The sequence below is a fragment of the Anolis carolinensis genome, chromosome 4 (genome assembly GCF_035594765.1).
Source record: "Anolis carolinensis isolate JA03-04 chromosome 4, rAnoCar3.1.pri, whole genome shotgun sequence".
NCBI lineage: Eukaryota > Metazoa > Chordata > Lepidosauria > Squamata > Dactyloidae > Anolis > Anolis carolinensis.
Window position 1 is genome coordinate 219162062 of NC_085844.1, and position 26331 is coordinate 219188392.

General features: G+C 40.7%; 1 long non-coding RNA gene across 2 annotated transcripts; it reads left to right on the forward strand.

The window, feature by feature from the left end:
- The first annotated feature begins 5406 nt into the window (after positions 1 to 5406).
- On the forward strand, positions 5407 to 25088 carry LOC134298469 (uncharacterized). Of its 2 annotated transcripts, XR_010005566.1 has the most exons (5): positions 5407 to 7273; positions 10514 to 10661; positions 19692 to 19855; positions 22529 to 22596; positions 23901 to 25088. It is a non-coding gene; the product is annotated as an uncharacterized LOC134298469 (long non-coding RNA). The 2 variants fall into 2 exon arrangements; XR_010005565.1 differs by having other exon boundaries at positions 22529 to 25088.
- The last annotated feature ends 1243 nt before the right edge of the window (positions 25089 to 26331 follow it).

A 26331-nucleotide genomic window follows, 5' to 3' on the forward strand; every position in this document is an offset into this window, starting at 1 on the left:
GTCCACTTCAGGTGCCTTCTCTGGCTGGGTCCCTTGGTATAAGGTGGGGAGGCCCGTCTGTGGATCATTCCTTTCTCTGGCTGCCCTGGTGATGAACTGGACCAAATGAGAAAATGGAGGGTATGCCTGGGAGTGGGCCTCCTTGTAGTTGAAGACCTCCTGTCCCCAGCGTTCTTGCAAAGTGAAGGGCAGCTTGGTCAAGATCTGCCTCTGGGACAGGTGCTGATCGAGGCACTTCAAACCGGGCAGTTCTGGATTCTCCTTGGCCGACTCTAATTCCGCAAGGAGATCGCTGAGGTCCCACAAGAGTTTGAAGTCTTTGAGTTTTAAAGCTGGGAACCTTTGGAGCTTGTCCATAAGAGATGCTTCAATCTCTGTGCTGGCCCCATACCTCTGCTGCAACCTGGCCCAGGCCTTTTCCAAGGCTTTGTCGGGATCGGCTACGTGGGCTGCGTAGATCTTCTTAACTTGTGAGGATGAGGCTGGGCCCAACCATGCAGCCAGAAGAGTCAGTTCTTCCTCAGGCAATAACTTTAAGTCTCTGATTGCTCTCTGGAAGGTGGCCTTCCAGAGAAGAAATTCCTCAGGCTTGTCCGAAAACTTTTCGACACCCTTGTCCTTAAGATCTCTTCTGGGGCTTCTGATGATGGAGACAAGCTGGGACTCTGGCGTCGAAGGGAACAATTGAGGAGTTTGCTGTTGTGGAGTGGACTCCCACCGTGTACCTTGCGTCAACCTTTGGCCTCTTGGAGGGATGACATCGACCACTGACGAATCGATGGTTCCCTGTGCAGCTGTCTGTAGGGGCCAACTAGCACTCGGCCTTGAGGCCCTGATTGACTGACCTAGGGTTTTAGCAGGAGGCACAGGTAGCTCGAGCAAGGGTGAGCTCCCCGCTATGACGCTCTGCTCTGCAGGAAATTCAAAAGTGACTTTGGGGCCCTGCTCTGGGTAAGGAGAGAAGTCTCCCTGTTCCTCATCCGAAAACTGGCTGTTCATGCTGCCAAGGTGCGCAAACACTTTGGCAGAAGGATCCTGTATTGGTAACTGGCTTACATTTTCTTCTGTGAGTGGCTCAATTAGGGCCTTGGCCAAAGTCTCAGCCCTTACCCTTTTGGCTGCGGCATTCATCTTTATTCTAAGCATCTCTATACGAGCCTGTTCTATTTGCATTTCGCTTTGTCTACGGGCCTGTTCTATTTGCATTTCGCTTTGTCTTTGGGCCTGTTCCATTTGCATTTCGCTTTGTCTTTGGGCCTGTTCCATTTGCATTTCGCTTTGTCTACGGGCCTGTTCCATTTGCATTTCGCTTTGTCTACGGGCCTGTTCTATTTGCAGTCGTTGCTCTTCTTCTTTAAAGGGAAGGGTGAGATCAGCTGCCTTAGCATCAGCCTCCGCCCCCGCTACTTTGCTCTTTAGCTCCAGACGTGCAGCCTCCTTAATGTGCAAGGCAGCTAGGGAAGAGATGGCACTCCCAGCAGCAGAAGACTTGCTAGAGTGGCTGTGTTTAGACGATGCACGCTCCCTTAGTTTAGATACCTGGCTAGAGCGGTTGGACTTAAGACTAAGTGCCACAGCAGGTGATTTCAAAAGATTGGTCTCATGGCTGCATAAGGAAGACTGATTTCCTTTTGGCTCAGACCTTAGATTAACAGGTGGAGAACTAAATTCCAAGGCATCTAGAATTGCCCTCACCTTATTTTCTTTCTCATTAGTGTCAGCTAAGACACTCACTATTTCTAACTCTGAATCCTTGGCGTTAATGCGCTCGAGGACCTGGACTATCTTAGACACCAAACCCCTCCAGAGACCGAAGGTCTCTTCAAGGTCTGTCTGTAATATGGATGGCACCCTTGTAATACCCAAGCTCTCAATTCTGTCCATCAATGTTACAATTCGCTCCCATGCCGAACCTAACCTCACATGGAGGAGCTCCTTTTCATCTATTAGATGGGCTAGCATCTTGGCTGAAGGGTGCTTTATCCTTTGGGGCCTTTCATTCCTACTTTCAGCCTCAGAAGGAGGTATACCATCTGTATCATCTTGAAATTGCATAGACATTATGTATTCTTAATAGCAAGTAAATTTACAACAAAGGCAAATGCAATATACCTGCAAGTAAATTTACAATAAAAGCAAATTCAATATATAATACAATTCACAGCACTTAACCATAGCAATATATATCACTAAGTAACTATACTTTACAAAGATTGTGACCTTTGGCGCCAGACTTTGGTGGGCAAGCTGCAAAATGTCAACTGACAGCAACTTGCCACTTGATACCTCCCTTGCCCGAGTGACGTAAACTGCCAAAATGGCGACTTCGCCAAATTTTCAAGCACCTCGTGCTCTGCGGCTCGAGGCCTGCCGCCGAAGGAGCACCGAGGCTGGCTTTGGAAAGGAGGAGAGAAAAGACACCTCCTCCCCGCTGTGAAGGGAGGTCACCACCGCAGGTCGATGAAACAGGTCACCACCGCAGGACGATGAGGCAGGTCACCACCGCAGGACGATGAGGCAGGTCACCACCGCAGGACGATGAGGCAGGTCACCACCGCCAGGCGATGAGGCAGGTCACCACCGCAGGACGATGAGGCAGGTCACCGCCGCAGGTCAATGAGGCAGGTCACCACCGCAGGACGATGAGGCAGGTCACCACCGCCGGACCATGAGGCAGGTCAAAGCCGGCCGAGTGCTCCGGCCGAACTCCTGATGAAGAGGCTGTCAAAGCCGGTTGAGTGCTCCGGCCGAACTCGCAGCAGCGTTGCCAGGCCTGTCCAGGTTCTAGCCTGGTTCTGGTGGGCTCCACGCCTCAGAGCCAGCCAAAGAACTGTCGCTGGTGCTCCGCGGCTCGAGGTCTACCGCCGAGGGAGCCCTGGACGTTGCTGGGAACTGCACAGCCTGTGCAAACCCAGAAAGCCACTGGGCTACGTGCGCACACGCGAGCCAAATAGCAAGGAAATAGAGCCCCACTATTTGACTCCTTCAGGTCTGAGAGCGGGCTCCACTGCCTCAGACGCTGGTAGAGTCTTTAGGTATGCAGACTGAGCTCAGGCGGAAAAGCCGCAGCCTATACTAAAACTTCCTAAACTATAAAAAACTATAAAGCCGTGCAAGCTAGCTGAAGCGGAAAAACCGCTGATCGACCTCAAAACTGTGCCGTCCGCCGGACAATAAAAAACTATAAAACTGAAACGTGCTGTCCTTTATCCGGGCGAACTGCAAATCCCTATAAGCTGTCCTATAGATATTGAACGACTGAGTCTGGATAACTTCAAAAAAGGATGTTTATTCATACAAGGTTGTAAACCTGGCACAGATCTTAAAGTTGCAGAAAATGAAACAAATTTCTATAGGTTTTAGTCACAGAATTATCCCTGGTTCCAGAAGGCAAAAGTGATTATAAAACCACTATACCCTAATCACGCTGCCTATATTAGAAGGAGAAACTCTTTCCTTCCCTATCTTTACAGCAAAGATTAGTTCTAGAAGCGATGGAATAACTCTGCTCCTCTAACTAGATTTCCTATTCCAGATCAATATAATTCAATACTTATCTAATTTGGATAGGCTTAGATTGGCCTGGTTTTGAGGATGATTTGTCCCAGTTAGCCTTGCACAGCTCCAGCACGTTGGAAGACTATAGCCAGAATGAGGCTCCAAAATGGAGACTAGACCCTGGTAAAAAGGGCGGTCCTAAGATGTTGTACTCTTTGACCAATCACTGCAAAGAAAACTGCAGCCAGCTTTTGCAGATTCCAAGCCACTTTTCCTGGGCTTTGCAGCCAGAGGCTGAAACAAGATGCAAAGGAGGGAAAACAAACAAACGACCAATAGGTAAGGTAAACCATCGTCCTGGGGGACGGAACATTCCCACTTAGTATAAGGAACACCATTTTATTACACCACTGTGTATACTGGGACTTGAGCACCCATGGATTTTTACACATCAATGCTTACCAACTGCTTTAAAGATCTGAAAAACCTGTATCACCTCGCCCAGCCCTTTGAACATTTAGGGCAAGAACAAAATCTGCATTTTTCTGGATCCTATTACATTCTGCCCCACTCCCATAACTAAATTTGTTTTATAACCTGAGGCTTTCATATCACTCAGTACTGCAACTGAAGCACTAGGTTAATATCCACAAATGTGTGCAAAAATAAAAACCAGTTAGTCTTAAAAGTGCTGCCACATTTCTTTATTTTCTTCCCCACCCTTCCTCCTTCTTAACCCTGCAAAGTGAGTGAGGCTAAAAGGAAAGTTCATTTATTTCAACTACGTCTGTGCTTTTCAAGACAATGTTCCCTGCCAAGGCAGCAAAAATACAAAAAGTTTTAATATGTTTTCCAGAACTACTGTCATTGAATTATGTAGATTTGCAATGCCATCAATTTTCACACCTTCTGTCACATCTAGTATTGAATGAGCCAGCCATGCGTGTCTCTTTACTGTGGGTAATATGGCTTAGTGGAAGCAGGGATAAACAAATGATAGTTAGGAGTCCTTAAATGTATTAATGCTTCACCTTTCACAGTGGGCAGAGCAATCCAATATTCATGTTGTACCAAGGCAAAGATATGTCAGTAGAGCAGCTGTTGTTTCTAATGTATACAAATCTACATAGCAGGGTCAAGGAGACAATCAAAATGTACTTCTGATCAGAAAGCTCACATGCATACACACACATATATATGCAGTCAAATCACCAACAAAGTCCACCAGCCAAGGGCTGTGATGGTGATAGAGAAGAAGCCATCCTACACAGGACATGCTATGGACATGTCTATTATTGCTATGCCTCAGTGGTGGTTCTTGGGTGCATCTATGCTGTAGAATTAATGCATTTTAACTCCAAATGCTATGGAGTTCCAGGATTTGATGAGGCAGCAGCAAGCACTTTTTGACAGAGAAGGCTAAAGACCTTTGCAAACTAAAACTCCCATGATTCTGTAGCATTGAGCCATGGCAGTTTACCAGCAAGCATTTGAGAACAATTAGTCCCTAGTTATAAATGCCCAGTCCCTATGTCGCCAGATAGTACTCTTTTCTCTGCACTTCATCCATTTCCCCAGCCCTATGGTACGTTGTTTTACACTATCCCATGCCTGACCCTTTTATAGCCTGGTCACACTCTTTTTTGTAATTATGGTCACTGGTTTTTGCTGAACACAGTCTGATGGAGCCTCAATGCTGCTGTTTTTTCTCTTATGTTTAATTGTGTTTATACGGGTTGTTTTATTTTATGACATTCTTATTTTATTTTAGTGGTGGCTTTGTTTTAATAGATAGTTTGCTTTTATGTCTGTTGGACTTTCTGTCCCATGTGTAATCCGCCTCGAGTTCCTTTGGGGAAATGGTGGCAGGGCATAAAAATAAATATATATTATTATTATTATTATTAAAATGGTGTCAAACTGCATTAATTCTACTTTATAGATACACCTCTTGACTCCAATGTCTGTGTGGGAAGCTATCCTGAGTTTTAGCTTGAGGTGTAAAGAGGCTATCCAAGGTCATGGTTTGAGATTTAACACACTGGATAGCTCCTTTACTGTCTGGACTACAGTCTCCAGTGGATTCACCCCCTCTTTGGCACTGGAGGCTCAAGCTGGCACTACTAAGCCTGGAATACCCAGGAAATTCAGATCTTTCACCAAATCCAATAGCCTCTCATTCAGTCATTCTTAGGATTATGCCTCTAAAGGAATAAATACAGCCCAGGTTATCCATCAGAATTATGGCTATGTTGACCGATCTGCAGAGCCAGACTCTTGATGTTTGCATCAGTGTGCAATTCAGGGTACTGAAATCTAGTGCAGTTTGGGGATATTATTCTGAATAAAATACTGTGTGTTACAAGCCTGCATTAATCTAGAATTTCATTTTGTATGGTCATATTACACATTTGCAGAATTTAAATATCACACACCAAAGAGAGACATTAGCAAATGTTTTAGAATCATAGAATCATAGAATAGTAGAGTTGGAAGAGACCTCATGGGCCATCCAGTCCAACCCCCTGCCAAGAAGCAGGACCACAATCTCCCAATGCTCAAGAAATTCAGTACTAAAACGAGAGAGAAGCTCCATGCAAATGTAACATCAACTGTATGTAATATATTTTTCAATTGATATGCAAATTAGATGTCTCTATTTTGCTTTTGGCCTCAGGCTCTTGACTAGCTGCCAATATGGTAACAGGTGTTGCTAGGTCCATGCCACTGCCACAAGAGTATAGTATACTCTTAGCATTAGTAGCAGAACACAAACATATTTAGACATTATTTGCATTTCTAAGGACCAAAAAGACTATATGGTTTACTGTCCAAAATCTAAAATGTTGTGACTTGTGTCTTCTCTTATCAATGCAGCATCGTGTCCTAGCAACCCAGATAATAAAGGCCAAAACACAAAAGGAGAGCATGCAAACGGATTTTATCTATTGATCTGAACTGAAATGCCAGTTATTTGCTACAGGCTTTGTTATTAGGGCTTGCTCAGTGCACTCTGTAGAGCCTATTAAATGAGTTGCACCACCTCCAGCCTTTGGATCTCCAGCAACCTGACTACAAGCCAGGATTTCAAATTTTTGCAGGATTTGCAAACTAGGGTTACAACTGAAGTTTGAACAGCAATGTGAAGAGCTAATCCCACCCACTCACCACACACACACAGTGGCTAGAAATATCTCTGAAAAAATAACATAGGCAGACTTCTGGAAACCCTAATTCAGGGAATGATGCATTTTCCCGTTCTTGCCATAATATAGGTACTATCTATTATAGTGGTGCAGGACACTGAAAGTTGCTTGTATAAAACTAACCAAATATTTCTGTAAGCAACTGTTTTGCCCACTACATTAGGCCTTTAGTCTCATTTTATCTGAAAGACCGTATTTCCCATTATAATAAATGTTTTAACATCCTCAAGGCAGGACAGTCTTTTCAGTGGCTGCTCTCAGATTGTGAAATCCACTTTCATGGAAGGCTAAGCCTCCCTGCCCTGTGCTCTCCTTTCGTTAGCAAAGATCTGTTTATTTAAACAAATATTTTATGGTTAAATCTCTTCAGGAAGTGCATTTAGGGTGTGTGCATGCTGCACTGTTATCTTGAATGTCAAGTTTTAAAGTTGAGGTTGCCTTTTTTAAAATGGCATTTTAATATGAATTAATTTGCTTAATTGTGTTTTAACCTTCTTATCATTTGGTTTTCAGCTTTATCTTACTTTAGCCTCATTGTAAGCCTTCTTGAGTCCCATGTTGGGAGAAAGGTGAGAAATAAAACATAAATAAACAACTTCTGCAGAGCTACATGATTCTGTTCCATATAATTCCTGGCTGACTCCCAAAATGTATCTGCAGAATTCCTGTTCACATTCTGTTGGGTATTACTGGTCACTAAGGCCCCTTCCACATAGCTATATATAATTCAGATTGAACTAGATTATATGGCAGTGTGTACTCAGATATTCTGGGTTATATGGCTGTGTGGAAGAGTCCTTAATCCAAGTGTTAGTCCCAATTAGAGTAGACCTATTGATTAGAGAAATTTTCATAAGTGACTTACCAAGTTTCTATTTCTAGGACAGTTGGATTTTGACTTTTGACTAGAGGTGTGCGTGAAAAATTTTCCTTCGTTTCCTTCATGCTATTGTTTCGTTTCAACCGTTTGTCTACACAAAACGAACAACGACATTTTTGTAGGAAACGAGAGGTGACACGGCAATAAAAGCTGCACAATCATCATGCTTGCTTTCATTTCCTTTCATTTCGGCCCCATAACAATAAGCAGGTACTGACAGGGATGCTTTCCCATTACAGCTGATGTGTACCAATGGGTGTTAATAATATTAATATAAATAACGATAGTTACTGTGGTACCCTAAGCTGATTTTGGGTCCGGGAGAGAAGTGATTCCCAATGACATCTGATGAGGTGGGGGTTCCACAATGTCCACAGAGGGAATCTGCAAAGACCTGGAGAAATGTTATGAGTCTTTGCACTTAAAATACAATAAATGAATAAAAAGAAGGAAGGAAGACAAATGGACAGATAGACTGCTGTACATTGATCTCAAAAATCAGAGGTCTTGAGTGGTAGAATCATTTGTACAAAATCTCAATGTCGTATCTCAAACTGTTCAAATGATTAAAATAACTGTTTATTACAAAAAAGAATTACTCAGCACTTGCTACTTTTGCATGCCATGAGAACATGCAAGTGAATGAGTGGGTGAGAGAAAACATTGATCCTTCTTGTTACCACATATACAGCCAGGCCCAGAATCCACCTTCATAGCTGCACCGAATGCTAGTGTTGTCAATGTTGTGCCACCACATTATTGGAATATTTCATGTTTCCAAGAATTCTGTGGCTCTGTCAAGAATGTTACTAAAGAAAGCCATGCAAAAAATGAAAGAGAGAGTTTGAAGTCCATCCATGAAGAGTGGATGGATGGACTTCAAAATGCAGCACCAGCCTTCTCATTCATTCATTCATTCATACATATTAACAAATAATATTAAGCTGTGGTTCAAAGTCTCAAGTATGATGACAATTATCATTTCAATAAAAATATTATAACAGGAGTGTGTGCCTTCTCTCCAAATCTGAGGACCCTGGATGATCAAGTTTAAATAAATATTAGATATACCTTATGATTTTAAATTTTGAGTCACATTTTGGTGGTCTGTGGCAACAAAAGATATTTAAAAGGTGTCTGTGGGAAAGAAAAGTCGTAGTTAGTTAATGGTTATGTTTATTTTCTTCGAGACAGCGATTTCTGAAATTTTCTCTGCTTGGCTCTTCAATAAATATTTTGAATTGAGCTTGGAATTGATTTAGTCATGGCCTATTCTGTGAGTTGGTTTCATCCTTGACAAACAGTCTGCCTTGGGTTTTTGGAGTTTAGAAGGCAATATACACTATACTCTCTCTCTCCCTCTCCCTCCCCCCCTCTATATAAAAACCCAAAAACATCTGGATTCACATGCATCTAGTTTATGGGTTATTAAACATTAATATGAAACAAGACTTATTAAATACATAGGCAATGGCAAGCGTTCTATCTCAGAGGAATACAGGCAGCCTGTATGATCTTGCAGCTTGTGCAATCCCATATTGCTGGGAGGACAGGTGTACCACTTTCCTGCTGCTTTGTATGTAAACGTAAATTCTGGTTTAACAAGCCTCAAGAGATTTGCATTAAGGTGAATGAGAAAAGGAAAAAGGGAGCACCTGGTCCCACTGCTCATTCTCTGTGCAAATTTCACATGGGTTACTAGAATGAAAATAGTTACAGCTTAACCATTGAAACTTGTAGATGTTACCACTGTGTGTTTATATCAACATGAAAAATACAGTCTTGCATATCAGTGATCCAGGATAAAGTCAGTAACAAGCTAAGGCTAGTTTTCCTGCATGCTAGCTAAAATGTACCTGAACACTCCTTTTATTATTTGGCATAGTAAAAATATTATGTATCTCTGAGGACCGTTAATGAAAACCACACGTTCTGATAGCTGAAGGGCAGAATGTATTATTTGGAACTTAGAGCCTCCTGGGTAACAGTAGATCACTATGACTTTGAATACCCTCTTACAGAGGACAGTGTTGATTAACATAATTTTTAATCTATATATTTCATCAGTCATTAATTAATGCTTGTATTAATTACATCGATTTATTAATGCTTTAAGCAAGCTATGCACATTTCAATAGAGTTGCCAGATATTAGGGCCTGGCTTTGAGTCATTAGTTTCGATGGGATATCTTCATGTGGAAAACAAGGGGGAAATTTCTCAAGTTTTGGGGAGCATAGTTCGAGGGAAGAGGAATGGTTGTGTGCAAATATCCAGCTCACCTTGGAGATCCTGCAGTTTGCAATAATAAATTCATGTATTTATTTATTAATTACATGCATTTATACCCTGCCCTTCTCCCCGAGGGGACTCAGAGCGGCTTACATTCTGCCACAAGGGCCATCAACAAATATACTATGTATTGCTGCAATTTGCAAAGACTCTGGTGGGAGATGTTACTTAGCTTTCTCCTTCCTTTCTAGCCATTGTGATACTAGGGCTCACCATCCACTCTGCTTTGCATTCCCCTTTTGGTTTGAAGCAAGCAAACCAGATCAAATAGTCCTTATTTCATTTTCTTAAGGAAGTGAGAATGAAATCGAGCAATTTAGAGTGGTTCATGGATAGTGAGATTCAGACCACAGATAGCGAGACACAGCACGCAGATACCAAAACCTGACAAGTGGATAGTGAGATCCAGCACTAGGCTACTGTGAGTCCATGCCTAGTGACGTTTAAAGCTAAAACCCAATGTTCTCCAATCAAAGAAATCTCATCTGTTGAAGCAGAAGCCACCGAGGTATTTTATTCAATCCAAACGGAAGGGATGACAGCCAGTGGTATGCCACTCAAAGAAACTGACATGTTTGACACAAATAAAGCAGACATTTTTATACAGTAAGGTCTTTTGTTTTTCCCACTCATGCCCAGCTTGGACTGGCTTCGTGCTGATTAGAGGAGATGGTCTCTGATGCCACACCAACTGGGAGGACTCCCTCTCTGAGGCTGGACTGCAGCACCCTCCTTCCAATGCAGATTTCTGCTCTCCAATGGCTGACAGGGGGAAGGATGGCTAGAGGTAAGAAAGAACACAGTTTTATGAGTGGATCACATTGTCTTAATCTCGAGATGAACAAAGAGGGCCATTTTGATTCCTTGAGTTTTGTTGTCTTGATTATTGTCTTTAGAGTCCCTGATCATGCGGGTCTACTGACTCTGCACTATTGTCCATTGTTTTTCCAGCAGTCTATTGTCTAAGGTGAGGAGATTATGGAATCCATTCCTGGGGAAAGGGGAAATGGCATTGTGGACAAATAGGGCAGGACCTCCTGCCGTACTGGAGGAATGACAGGTGTTCTTTTTGTGTCCATGTGGCTGTACAAATCCAGTTGTCCCATGCACAGTCAGTTTTATGGGAATCAATAGAGATAGATTGATTCCAGTGATGATGGGTGCTTGAGTCCATTGTTGATAAGATGACCAGGAAAAATGCTGGAGGAAATTCCAGGATCAAGGGGTGCCGGTGAAAGGTTACCAGAATCTTTTTTGGTGGCCTCATGTCACCAAAAGTTTTATATAAAACATGAAATATTACATTACATATTCAAAAGGGGGCCATGGATACTGGGACACCCACGGGGGCAAGTGTTGACTCGAGTTAGTGGTGGTGAAGGGAGGTTCAGATTTTGGGGAGAAAAGGGCTATGGGGGCCAAGCAGTTACCAGAGTGAGCTGCAAGAGGCAAGAAGGAGAGGAAAAGACACAGGTGGTAGCCAGGACACAATCAAATGAAGGATAACACATCAAAGTGTATGTTTCTCGAAGGGGTTACTTTGTAATAAAAGGAAAAGCGGTTTAAATAGAATATATTCTTGGTAGCTGCTGCAAGGCTCCTTTGTCCCCTTGGCTGGCCGACCAGCTGAGCTTTGGGCTCCCGCTCTCTGCTGGTCTCTCCATCATGGTCCTAACTCTATATCTTTAATAATTTGACCGGGGGGAGGGGGGCAGTGCTTGACATCAAAAATAAATAATCCTCCTCATTTCAACTTGAATTGAAAACAGCTTCATTAGCTAAGACTTCTGTCTTATAAAGTTACCACACCAGGGCTTCCACTAGCATGGAAATGCTTAGCCAATGCTAAGGAAGTGTCTGTAGGAATGGGTAATTGTAATAGTAACAGTAATTTATTCATGTACAGTAAAATAGGCTTAGATTTTGCTTCTAGCATCATATTAATTCAGTTATATACATGTTTTTGAAATAGTTTATCAGTGTGGTTTGTTTTGGTGAGTAAAATAGTGTGCAAGCTCTTTGTCAATAAATAGCTCATAGGTGGAGAAGAAAAGGGTTAAGTTAAGCTAGATCAGATGAAAGCCTAACCAAAAAGATCTTTCCTTGGTCTAAATTGGTCTGTGGACATGATATGGCTGAAAGAGGACTTTTGTAGGTAAAATTAGCAGAAATTGACTACCGAGAGGCCCTCCCCCGCACACACAAAATTTGCCTTGGGGCTGCATGAAGGTACACCTTGCCCATCATTGCAGAAGGGGAAGACCACAAGCAAGAGATAGGTGTAGTAGCATCTTCCTGCTCAGGCTTACTAGCGACAATTGACAATTACACTGGATATGATCTTGGAGGTAATATATAGCTGTCATTACTGGTATACATTGATAGTACAAATGGAGAAGTTCAAAATATAATAGGTGGTTTTAAGATTCTAGCTGAAATCACCCATTTTGTATCTCTATATCATGCATTTTTAAAAGTGTGGCTGGCTGGCTATACATGTGTACAAACACACATTAGTCAATATGGGAAAAATTGTATATAATATGCGCATTAGGAAAAGAGCATTCATTCTGGAAAATGTGCATGAATTTTAATAGAGGAAGGAAAAACGAGGTCTCACAATCTGATATGAATAGTATTTAAAAACATAGTTGTGTTTCTTCGTACCATTATACAAAGGAATCTTATAGCACCTTTGAGAGTAAGGGGGGGGGGGGGGGGAGCTTGTAGCAAAAGCTTTTGTAGGGACTACATGGGCCAAAAAAAAGAAACTCATTTCAAATCCACTGCTCGCAGTCCTGATGGTATTCACTGACTTCTGGTAAGTATTTTCAGTTTTCTTGCTTTACTCCAACTTTTCCCTGCTTTGGCAAGGTTGGATGATACTCCAGAGCTTGCTGGAAACTCCTGAGTATCTGAGGATTGTGCTCACCAATCTATAGTCACCTCCACACCTTGGGAAATCCTTCTTTAATTTCCAAGTGTTCACACTTGTGCACATTCATAAATTTATTATTTTTATATCCTGTTTTTCTCTCAGTAAGGGATCTATGCCTTAAATATTTTGAATATAGATTACTAAAAATAAAAGGGTAAATAGGCATCTCTGGTAGATGGCTTCATAGTGTAGCAGTAGGAGTAACAACAATAACACAAATTTATTTTTACCCACCTCTCCCCACGGCTCAAGGCAGGGTACAGCATGATTAAAACAAAATAGTGGAGTACAGACGATGGATTCTTGATCTTTGCAGGTCTTTAAACAGAGATTGGATGGGCATTTTTGGGAGTGCTTTGTTATTCTGGCATGACAAAGAATTGGACAAGATGGCTTTTGTAGTCCCTTCAATTTCTTAAATTATATTATTCTTCAGAGATGGGGCATCACTGAATTTCACCATAACACTTAAAGCTGTACTCAGCTGCCATAGCAATGGCCCAAAAGGCATATTTATCTTTAAGAACAAGGAGAATACCATTATATTAAAGCAAATTTACATTCCCATAATCAGTTGTAACAAAATATATGCACTCATTGCACACTGTGGATTTAAAGTGAAATTGTACTTTTTAATATCGTCATCACAGTAATACCAGATTTCATTATCAACGGTGGCATTGTGGGTCATATACTGACCACCCTTGTACAATATAATGAGCTTTAATGTAGAAATATGGACTATATAGCAGAGCTAAGGAGATTCGGGATTCTATTTTCTCAGAAATTTTAAAAATACAAGTCCTATCAGCTTCAGCATTCTCTTTGCATAGTGCATAACCAGCAGGCTATGAAAAACCTAGACGTAGAACAAAGAAGGATTCTACTCTAGCAAAGCCTTCTCCAACATGGATCACCAGATCCCATCTGATCTTTGAAACCAAGCCATGTCAGTTCTGTTTAGTACTTTGATGGGAGAACACCAATGATTACCGGGCACTGTAGCTTACATTTCAGAGGATGGAAGTAGCAAAAACACTCTGAGTATCCTTTGCCTAAGAAAACCCTGTGAAATTCATGGGGGGTCACCATAAATCAATTTGTGACTTGAAGGCACATAAACATAAAGGGTACATTTCTCATTGATGGGAGAGTTAGTCCAAAACAACCGAAGAGCATCAGAGTGCAGGAAACTGCTCAAGTAAGTCACTTTGGTTCGATGACAGATATGAAGTTTAACTAGAAAAATGAGTAGTAGAAGGAACTTCACTAGAGAAATAATGTTATGCTTTAGAGCAGAACATTAGAAGGAAGCTATGATATAAGTTAACTGTAAACTCTTCCCCCTCTTTCCAATTGGTTGTTATTCACTTTGAACTGAAGTATTTTGCTCTGTAATACTGTGCATCATAAAAATGCCACAAAGCTCATCTGAAAGGCATAATAAAGTGGCACTTAAGTAAATTGAGAAAGCACTTTGCAAAGGACAATGCAAATTTATATTGTACAATGTACTAACATATGTTCTTATTCTGAAGTGATCATCACGGTGTTGGGTTGGTTTAACCATCAGGTTGAGTGTGGGAGAGAATGAAGTTGTTCTTTTGATGAATGTATCTCAGACAGCCTCCATCTTATTCCTTTTAACATTCTTTATAGGCCAGGAAATGATGGACTCGGCTATGTGAAAATAGCATTTGCTTTATACTCAACAATGGACAACTATAATTTGCTAGGAGCCTGCCCTGAATCAAGAAAGGGCATTTTGTCTGATTGCAGTATATTTCCAGTGTGGCATGAGTGTTCTAGGAGAAGTTAACCTAACTGGCTTTCAGAATATAGCTTCACATAGGATGGGAATATTTTTCATTCTCATCATGTCATGAATACAATAAAATGATTACTTTAAAGCTTGCAGAGGGGGACAGAATTTCAAACTGTCATTACTATTGCCTCTCTTCTTATATGAAAACAATGACAATGTAGGACATAGAATCATAGAATCATAGAGTTGGAAGAGACCATATGGGCTTTCCAGTCCAATGCCCTGCCATGTAGGCAAAGCAACATCAAAGCACACCCAACAGATGGCTATTCATCCAGCCACTAATACATTAGAGCAGAGCTTTCCAAACTGTGTCATGACACATTAATGTGTCAGCTGCAGTGTGTTGCACAAACATAGGTTAGTTAGTTATTGTAATTGTTGCTAGTTAATTTAATTCATTTGATTTACCTTGATTAACTTGAGTACCTTCAGGTTTGTTGTCCCCCATAAACTCTGTTGCTACAATTTATGTATGTGTCTATATCTCTTATAAGGGGTTGAGTTAACCTCCAGTTTACTTGTAAAATTGAATTACTGTGTTGTGAAATGATGCATGTCTAAAAAGTGTGTCACCAACATGAAATGTTGGGAAAGCTCTGCATTGGAGAAAACATATAAATCAATATGCATGCTCTTTAAAATTCTTACAGAAAATGTGTACACAGGAAACAGGGGAGCCTTACAACATGATAGAAACAGATATGACTGGAATGCAGGTGGGATTCAAAGAAAAACAGAGAGTGAGTTTTCAATATCCCTGATGAAATGTGGGAACGTAATCTGACCGTCTGACCTCTCACTGCTAGTACATGATTTACAAATTGCATATCCAGTCACACACTGCATCCCCCATAGCTGATTTAAGAATAGTCAAATAACTTTCCCTTCTTCTAAGGGCCTATTATATCCTGAAACCACAGCCTTAAAATGTACATGTTATTTATATGCTCACTAAATAACATGTACATTTCAATTTCTATTCATGCTTTTCTCTCTCATAAGACACACACATCTTATATAGTTCATACTAGCAATGTAAGAAAAAAGACTTTTCTATTCTACAGTGCTTTTTAATTCTCTATGTGAGCTGCTCATTTTTTTAAAGGCATAAAATGAAGCCCAACACTGCTCTTCCTCTAGACATGGTACAGAATTTTTAACAAGTTACTTCCTCAAAGAGTACACTAGAAACTGACTACAGCCACAACTCCCACCTGAGAAACACAGTATAAAGATTATTATTATTTATTATTGTTTCCAACATTTGTATCCTGCCCTTCTCACCTGAAGAGACTCAAGGTGGCTTACAACAATGGCAATAATTTGATAGGGCCAATTGTGAATTCTGTTTTTTCTCTTTTTATTGGGAATGATGTATTGAGATGCAAACTACGGAGAAATAATTCAGAATGCTGAGTTTACTACTTGATTGATGTAATCTGCTATATTGACACCAAAGTAGGTTCTTGCTGTGGAAAAGCAAACCCACTGGCATCGGTGGCAGCCTTAGCTTATTATTGGCTCTTGTGCAAATCACACTTCACCCAAACACACATTCACTACTGTCCATTTGCAAAGAAAACCTTTTAACTCCATCTTGAGATGAGTTATGGAACCTCCATTATTGTATAGCAGTGGTTCTCAACCTGTGGGTCCCCAGATGTTTTGGTCTTCAACTCCCAGAAATCCTAACAGCTGGTAAACTGGCTGGATTTTTGAGAGTTCAAGGCCAAAATACCTGGGGACCCACAGGTTGAGAACCACTGTTGTAAAGAAATGCAAATTCTGCAACATTTGAGAGGTGCAAACTGAGACACTTGTGGTCAAGCAATATTAGAGTGTGATTAAGATGAGAAAAAAATTATTAATAAGAACATTATTAATGAGGGGGAACAGCCAAACAGATTGCACGATTATCTCCTCACTTCCTTGTTGAGTTAATTAAGTGGAAACTCATTTTGTACTTTGAACTAGGAGCATGCACGATTCCGTCTCGCAATTTGGGGAAATTCATCGATCCGGCAGCCAGACTGTTGAAGGGGTGGGGGCTGCCAAAGGCTTAGCTGGAACGGACCACGTGGCACCAAATATTTCGACTACATTCAGGAGATACGACTGCTCCATGATTGCCAACAGCAGCCACATGCGGGTCCCCCCCCCTCCCCGTTAGCCTTGCCAAAGCCAATCAGAAAAAGAAAGTGTCTTTTTAAAGCTGGTCTATATATGCTAGGATGGGTCCTCCATTTTTCTGTGGCGTCCTGGCATTTGAGAGAGAGAGATTGTGTGCTAGCTATCTCTGTCACTGCTTAGGATCGCTTTTTAAGAATTCCGATCCATTTCTTCTGCATTATGTCACTGATTTTTTTTAGTTAATATCTTCCTTATAGTCTTTCTTTTATTTTGCTTCGGAGGTGTGGGTGGGCGTGCATTAGGTGGGGGGCTATGTATTTTAAAAGGGCATTTTTGTGCATTTGTTTACGGTTTTTTACTCTCTCTCTCGCTCTCTCTCTCTTTTTTTTTCTTTTTTTCTTTTTTTTGCTTTAACTTGACTGAGTGTGGGATAGGTTTAGGGAAGGGAGGAATAGCCTGACTCCTTTGAGTCCCCACGACGAGAATACTATGCCAATTTCAATTCCTCCCCAGCCCTACATTCTGGCTTTTGTACTCTGTCCTGCACCAAGAGCTTTCCCCCCCCCCTCCAAAAAAAGTATTTAAAATTTACCCCCCCCCCCCAAAAAAAGCCCTTTCTTCTAGTTTACTTCTTTTTTAAAAATAATTTTTATTGAGAGTTATTATACAAATCTGTGTTTTAATAAAAAGATCAACATAGCCTAAGGGGGGGGGGAGAGAAAAAACCCCACCCCTAAAACAATACACAAAAAATTGACTTCCATCTACTGCATGATTGTTTCTTCACCCAATTCATAGTCCTCATTTTGTTTCTCAAGCATCGCTTTTTCTTCTCTACTAGTCTCTTTTGGGGAAGCTATTTCACTTGTTAATATTTTATTATTTTTGTCCTTTATTTCTTCTTTCTTATCTTTCATATTACTATTATTATGTTCACATTTTTAAAGTAATCTCTAAAGAGTTTACTCTCTTCTATTTTTCTTGTAGATAAATTCCGAGGGATATTTTTGGTTTTTTAAAAGACATTTTATTTGTAAAACTTTTAAAATGTCCTAAAAACCAGTGGATGATCCTAACGTTCTGAAACTTGGAGGGCTTGCAGTCATAAATGTGTCCTCCAAGTGTGGCCATTTTAATCTTGGTAGCCATAAATGTTTTGAATAACTTTTCAATAAATTTAAAGCATAGGTTCTTTTTATTGCAATTTCAGTGTGAGAGGGTATATCAGAACAAATTTTACCGAAAAACACAAAGAATAACATTAGACATAAAGACATACAGATTCTATGCAACTACATTGAATTCACAACAACCTACTTACATTGGCTAATAAACAAACAAACAAACAAACAAAAAGCGGGTTCATTTTTACTCAGCATTCGCACACATGTACATGCATTTATCCTCATGCATACATACAGGTATTACCAAAGCCTTTTCTCCCTCATTGTAGAAGCAATGGCTTAGGCCAAGCCCTGCTTTCCCTGCAGCCTGCCAATGCATAGTTCCAAAATGCCAAAACACTAAAACTTCAAAACTCCAAAATGCATCCTTTTTTTCTAAGAACAATGCCAAGGATCCAGGGCCGGCCCCACCATAGAGGCCACGTGACGCCGCCGCCTTGGGCGCAGGTCCCGGGGGGTGCCGTCAGGCTGGGCGGGAGGCGGGGCACCGCTCTGACGGTGCCCCGCCGCCCGACCAGTGCGCCCTGGCCTTGTGGCTCCCTCTTTCGCCGCCCGGGAAGGGGAGGAGGGATCCCCTCCTCTCCTCCCCGGGCGGCGAAGCCTCCCTCTTTCCCCGCCGGCCCCACCTCCTGCGCCCTGGCCTCGCCTCCCACGCTGCGTGGGAGGCGGGGCCAGGGCGAATAGCATGGGAGGTGGGGCCAACCCTGGCCCCGCCTCCCACCCAGCGTGCCCTGGCCCCGCCTCCCACGCAGCGTGGGAGGCGGGGCCAGGGCGCAGGAGGTGGGGCCGGCGGGGGGCGCTTTTCAGCACCCCTGCTTAATATTTAAATTTATCTCCGACCGGCCCTGCAAGGATCAGACCCCTGTTTTCCATACATAGAATCATAGAATCGTAAAATCGTAAAGTTGGAAGAGACTTCACTGGCCATCCAGTCCAACCCCCTGCAAGAAGCAGGAAAATCACATTCAAAGCACCCCCGACAGATGGCCATCCAGCCTCTGCTTAAAAGCCTCCAAAGAAAGAGCCTCCACTACAGTCCGGGGGGAGAGAGTTCCACTGCCGAACAGCCCTCACAGTGAGGAAGTTCTTCCTGATGTTCAGGTGGAATCTCCTTTCCTGTAGTTTGAAGCCATTGTTCCGTGTCCTAGTCTGCAGGGCAGCGGAAAACAAGCTTGCTCCCTCCTCCCTATGACTTCCTCTCACATATTTGTACATGGCTATCATGTCTCCTCTCAGCCTTCTCTTCTGCAGGCTAAACATGCCCAGCTCTCTAAGCTGCTCCTCATAGGGCTTGTTCTCCAGACCCTTGATCATTTTAGTTGCCCTCCTCTGGACATTTTCCAGCTTGTGAACATCTCCCTTCAACTGCGGTGCCCAGAATTGGACACAGTATTCCAGGTGTGGTCTGACCAAGGCAGAATAGAGGGGCAGCATTACTTCCCTGGATCTAGACGCTATACCCCTATTTATGCAAGCCAAAATTCCACTGGCTTTTTTAGCTGCTGCATCACATTGTAGGCTCATGTTTAACTTGTTGTTCCCAAGGACTCCAAGGTCTTTTTCACACGTACTGCTGTCGAGCCAGGCATCGTTCCCCCATTCTGTATCTTTGCATTTCATTTTTTCTGCCTAAGTGAAGTACCTTGCATTTGTCCCTGTTGAACTTCATTTTGTTAGTTTCGGCCCATCTCTCTAATCTGTCAAGATCGTTTTGAATTCTACCCCTGTCTTCTGCAGTGTTAGCTATCCCTCCCAGTTTGGTGTCGTCTGCAAACTTGATGATCGTGCCTTCTAACCCTTCGTCTAAGTCGTTAATAAAGATGTTAAACAGAACCGGGCCCAGGACAGAACCCTGCAGCACTCCACTCGTGACTTCTTTCCAAGATGAAGAAGACGCATTGGTGAGCACCCTTTGGGTTCGTTCGCTTAGCCAATAGCAGATCCACCTAACTTTAGTTTTGCCTAGCCCACATTTGACTAGCTGAATTGACTCCCTGCAACACATATCATGACTCCAAAATACACTCCTTCCTCTTCCCTTGAGAAAAGGAGGTCCAAAAAGTGATCAGACTGCGTTCCATTGCATATCTGCCACTCCTAAAATACACCATCTCCGCTGAGTATGGTGGGACAACAGCATCTCTGTCTGTCACACTTTCTGGATTGTCATAAGGTTACTTATATAGCAAAATTTTGCTGATGTTGTCCCAAAGTTGTAAATGAATGATAGATGTCTTCCATCCTGGCTCAATCTCAGTTTCTTGGACCAGATGTTGATTCTTCTTGATTGATGTTAGCCTTGTATTGACTTCCTTCTTAACAGTTGTAAACATTTCCTTAACTTGATATAAACATTTCTCTTATCATTGTCACAGTTCTTATCACAGTTAGTAGGCAGGTCAACTATTTCAGCTCTCATTAGCAACTTTTAATTACAGTTCAGCAAGCAGGTAGTTAGTCATTGCAGGCCTTAATATTTTAGAATGGTGTCTCCAAAATTTAGCTTTCATTCATTCCTTCCATACAGTTCATTCAAACCAGATATTCATATTTTATCATGTGACGTAAATATGATGGAAAGAGAAGCCTCACAAGTTCCCCCATTGTTGCCAATGGGCCGGGTTCTCCCGGAATGTGAATGGAACTTCTGGCTGCCGAATCATGGAGCGACATTTTTTTTCTCCTGATTTCAAAAAATTTCTAGTAAATGGAATGGAGAGAAGCCAAAAATAAAACTGAAAACATGGGGGGTTGGCGTCTTGCACACTCCTACTTTGAACAGTTTGCAACAATTGCGGTAAGCTTGGGACAAAAGGGAAAATGAGATGAAGAGAGAGAAACTGGGACATTTTAAAAACAGTTTAGAACATGAAAAAGCAGAGGATTAATTATAACTGTCCCTGCAACACCATGACTCTTGGAGAGTATGGGAATGAGGCCCAGAGCACAAAACTGTGGTATGTAGCTGTCATGAGTCAGTAGTATATTTTGCTTCTCCAGGAGAATCTGGAACGCTGCACTATCCACCACAAAGAAATAGCTTTGTCCCCAAATTTCTCTTGTACCTCATATGGGATGGGCAATTTTGCCAGACTTTTGTGCTTGTCTGGGCCACTTTAGGCTCAGGAAAAAATGACCCTCCCAGAAAAAAAAAACCAAGATGTGATTATGGAGTTAAATAGTGAACTATTTTTCTATACAGATTTTGGCTAGTCTGGGAACTGCATTTTGCTTACAGACTGTAGTCTGCCAGCACTTCATCTTAGTGGTGAAAATGACATTATCCATAGAATCATAAAATCATAAATTTTGAAGAGCCATCTAATACCAAAAGAGACTCTCTCACACCCCAATAATGCATATTCCACTACTGAACAGCTCTCACTGTCATGTGGAATCTTTTCCTGAAATTTGATATGTTGCATATGCTGACATGCAGTGGAATCTTTCCTGATGTCTATATAACTATATAAACTTTATTACAGTCCATGGACCCACAGCTGTTAAGTAGATAACATACAGGAGTTTACAAAACATTCAAAACCGGGGAAATGTGCTAAACAGACACATACTACACTAAGTCAGGTAACACCCTGTTGGGAGACTGTCAGGCTGATTTGGTGGCAATTTTTGAAGATGCCCCACTCCAGTCTGCTGGGACTTCTCTTAATGTGTTCTTAATATGGACAAACATTACATTAAATGGGCATTTGGGTCTGTTTGTAGATGGATCGCTGTTTAGTTTTCACACGCAAAACAAATTCCCAGACTTGGGAATCTTTTATTCTAACAGTTTGTCTTTTGTAGGCTGTAGAAAAGTGACTTTTGTAGACTGTAGAAAAACTACTGTGGGCAACATACTTTGATTCCCAGAAGTCCAACCATGGTGATGTTCAGGATGGCTAGGGAATTTGGAGAGACATAGTCCAAAAAAATAACTTTCCCAAGCTCTGATCTTTTGCACCAGGGTCCACTTGATGACTTTCTGAGCTCTAGTAAAAAATTAATAACAACAAAGAAGATTGTAATTGCATAATTATGTAAGCCTTGATGTTGTCTGTTCCTGCATTAGCAAATGAGTAGTTCCTTCAGTATCATGAACACTTTTGTTTCAAATTCTATGCACGATAATCAAAGCAGAGGAGCTGAAATCTGAATATCAGAGGACTGCTGTTCAATGCAACAACCAGTTGTACATTTTAAAATAATGAAGTATAATAACAGACGATTCAAAACTCAATAGCTTGAACTAAAAATATTAACTTCTGCAAGGATGGCAAATTTAGTCACTGCCTTACTGACCAATCCAGTGGTGTTAGGATGTGATATTAAGAATTGGTTCAGTCTACCTAGTCCTGTATTCCTGTTAAAATTCCTATATTCCCACAAGTCCTCCATATTGTCTGGAAGATGTGAGCAGATTGTCTGCAACAAGTCATTCTCTTCATATCAACTAAAGTTTTGCCAAGGGCATCTCAAGACAGTATGACAGAGTCTGCCACTAATGCTCAAACTCAAAAATGACTTTGTTGAGGTTTTTTTAAAAAAGTCTTTCTCTCTCTTTTTTTTTAAAGGCTTGGTTTTGAAGATGACGAAAAGTCAATTGCTCTATTAAGATTCAGATGAAGATTGAATTTTTAATGTAAGGCTGGCTAAAAATGGAAAGAATATTCAAAAATATTTAGAAAGTGGTTGAAAAAAATGTTTTTTGAAAGCTGAAAAACCCAGATCAGAAGAGTCTTGGACTGATGGGAATCTTTGTTATTTAGGATTTATTATGTGTAAAATGTGCATGTGGATGTTTTGTGCAGAAAATAGCATTTTATGCACAAGAAACAGCATTTACTGCATGGAAAATAATTTTAAGGAATTCATATTTCTACACTGAAGTATTATTTTCAACACTGAAAATACTGTTTTTGGTAGTGAAAATGTTTTCTGAGCTAAACATGCAAAAGAAGAAAGAGATCTCTACGTACTTAATGATGATTGCATTTTGTTCTTTAAATAGATTTTCTTGTTATTTCGTGATATAAAAAGCTCAATGTGTTTCACCTCATATATTACTGGTTGCGATTGGATGTCTTCAGGGTTAGAATAAACATATATACAATAATAAATTAAAATTCAAAATTTATAAAAGGATAGCACACATTTCTACTTCTATTCTTATAAAATCCTAATAGCCCCAATAGTTCACATTAATTGTATTTAATATTTTAAAATGTATTTATTCCATTCAATCTAATAACAGAAGGAATTCCTGGAGTTGCTGAAAATCTCTCTTCATATAACTGGATAGTTACACAATAAAAAAAGAAAATTATACTTATAACCTTTATTTATATATATACATTTCTGCAAATGGATGTGCTTTGGATCATAATATGGGCTTTCCAGTATCAGTCTATGATTCTGAGCAAAACAACCATGTGTGAAATTTGTGCAAAGCAAGTCCCACATTTTTAATAGCTTTCAAAAAATTTTGTACAAAATAAATCCCAAATTGTGAATAGTATTTTTGCAGTGGGAAGAAAATTGCTGAAATTATTCCTCACAATTTTTGAGAAATGTGAAAGAAAATAGTGCATCCCTCAAACAGAGTAACCAAACTGGCAAGGCAGAAATTGAATAACAGCCAATCCCACATTCCACCCTCAAATAGGATCAAGCCAATAAATAAAGCTTTTTTTCTTTTGCAAAATAGATTACCTTCTCTTACAATATAGAGTGTGTAGTCAAAAACATCCTCTAATGGAAGATGGAGAAGGAAGAAGAGAGAATGCCTGAAGCTACTACCCTTAACAGAAAAATGAGTTTATGACTGATAATGGACAGACTGGATCATGATTTGAATTGCACTTTTTAAATGGATGTCTATATGGATGTTTTTAATTAATGTTTAATTGTTTCAATTGTAATTGTTTTAAATATTATGTTTTCTAGCATCTAATAATTGCTGATCGTGAGGCCACCCTGAATCCCCCCTCGGGGGTGAGAAGGACGAGATACAAATGTCTGAAATAAATACATTTTGATGCAGGAAGAGAACAGAGGTGGTGAAACAAGTACACAGGAAATCATGATAATATAAATTAGCAGTTAGTGATCATAGGCATAGAAAGGTTATTAACTCTGCCAGCTCATGAACGTGACCATGAACCTCACTTAAGTGAAGGACAATACACTGTCCCCTTCCAGTTCACGCACAGAAGACAATCAACATTGCTGTTATATCTTACCTGAATTACAAGAAAGTCAAAGACATTAGGTTACAAGAGATCTAAAAAGATTTCAGGCCAATACATTCAGATGTGTGATTTGATTTAATATTTTGATACACACTTTTGTATAGCACATCCTTCTCAGTTTTGCTATTTTGTTGTTCTGCTATTTTGTTGTAGTAGTAAGGTTGTGCCTTACTACAGATAGATGAATGTTCGGTATGCAAAGGTAACATTCACATATGATCCTACCCTGCAAGATGAAAGCTGATGAAATTAATTCAGCTCTCTGAGGCTGTTATATAATATAACACATTTGCCTGAGTGTATGCACCATATTCATAGAACTGATTGTAAACCCCCATGAAGACCTAGGCTTTGCCTGAACAGTATCCAGAGGAGTCCTTATTTGCAATGATCTGGGAATCTTTGGTAGGGCATAAAGACTGGGGCTAGACATTATGGGGAGGGAATTCGGGAGGCAGGTGGGGGAGGGGAATGGTAACCAAACCTTAACTTGGCCCTTTTTATCTTGTGGAATTGTGCAATATAATCTAATTCAGACAGCACTTTAAACAACACTGACACTACATCTGCCTGTTGGCTTGTTGCAAATTGCCTTTTTATGTTTAATGTTTTAACTGTTTACTAATATTAGATCTATTAGTAAAAATGTCCTAAATGTTTGATTTATATATTTAAATTTCTATTTTTGTTATTTTTGAGTTGTTTGATAAGTACACTTGATGTTGCTCATTTTATTGTTTATGATGTGATCAGTCTGTTATGTTTTCTAATGTATGGTTGGCATTTTGCCATTATGTTGTAAACCGCTTTGAGTCCCCCCAGGGGTGAGAAAAGCGGTATATAAATGCAGTAAATAAATAAATAAATAAATGAACTTGCTGCTCCAAAATGAAGCTTTAAAGTGGGACTTATTTTGACACGGTGTCTCTGCAACTCTGTCCGCAATTGCTTCTAGACTTTCCATTGAAATCAGAGGGACTTAGGTACGCATGACTGTATCTGGAATCTCAGCCAACATCATTACTTCTAATTAATAAAGAAGCTGCATAGAAGAGATTTAACAAACTAACCTTGTCTAACTCTTCTATTAATTAAACAGAAAAATGGATATCTGAACAGCAATGTTAATTCATGTTTGTCTAGAGATAAATGTTACTGCTATGAGTTTTAGAACCAAAAAAAGTAGAAGAGCAATACTGTTCTGCATTCTCATCAAAATTCTCCCACGGAACGTTTCCATTCCAAGTCCTATATCTGTGTATCCAACGTCTGTATTAATGGGAACCATCCTATTCTCTTTTATGCTGGGGAGATGATCCACACACACTTCCATAAGCCTCTAACATTTCACAAATGGAAACCACCCAGAGGAAAAGTGTCCTTATCATACATCAAAGGAACCACTGACTGCATAGGAAAGCTGTTGAAGAAACACAACGTACAAACTATCTACAGTCCCACTAAGAAAATCCAACAAATGCTATGTTCAGCCAAGGACAGGAGGGATCCTCTCACTACTGCAGGAGTCTACCATATACCATGCAGCTGTAGACAAGTCTACATAGGGACCGCCAAACGCAGCATTGCCCAAACACAAATCAAGGAACATTGAAAGGCACTGCAGACTAATTCAATTGGAGAAGTCAGCCATAGCAGAGCACTTGAGGAAGCAACCTGGACACAGTATATTATTTGAAAACATAGAAATGCTGGACCACTCTAAAACTATCATGTCAGACTACACAGAGAAGCCTTTGAAATCCACAAACATGTGGACAATTTCATCAGAAAGACGGAAGCAATGAAAATGAACAAAATCTGGCTACCAGTGTTTAAAAAACTCTAAAATCAGAACAGTAAATAAAGAACAACACTCTGAAAACAGAGGAATTCCAGACATGAATCAATCAGGGGCAACTTACACCTCAGAACAAAGGATTCCCCCAGCCAGGAATGAAGATTGCAAGGCCATTAATGCTAATCAAGGTGATTAATTACAACATTCACACTGGCCTCCAACAGACAAGAGTTCTTTCTCCCACCCTGGACCTTCCACTGATATATAAACCTCCCTTGCTTAGTTTTCCATTATACCTCACAACCTCTGAGGATGCCTGCCATAAATG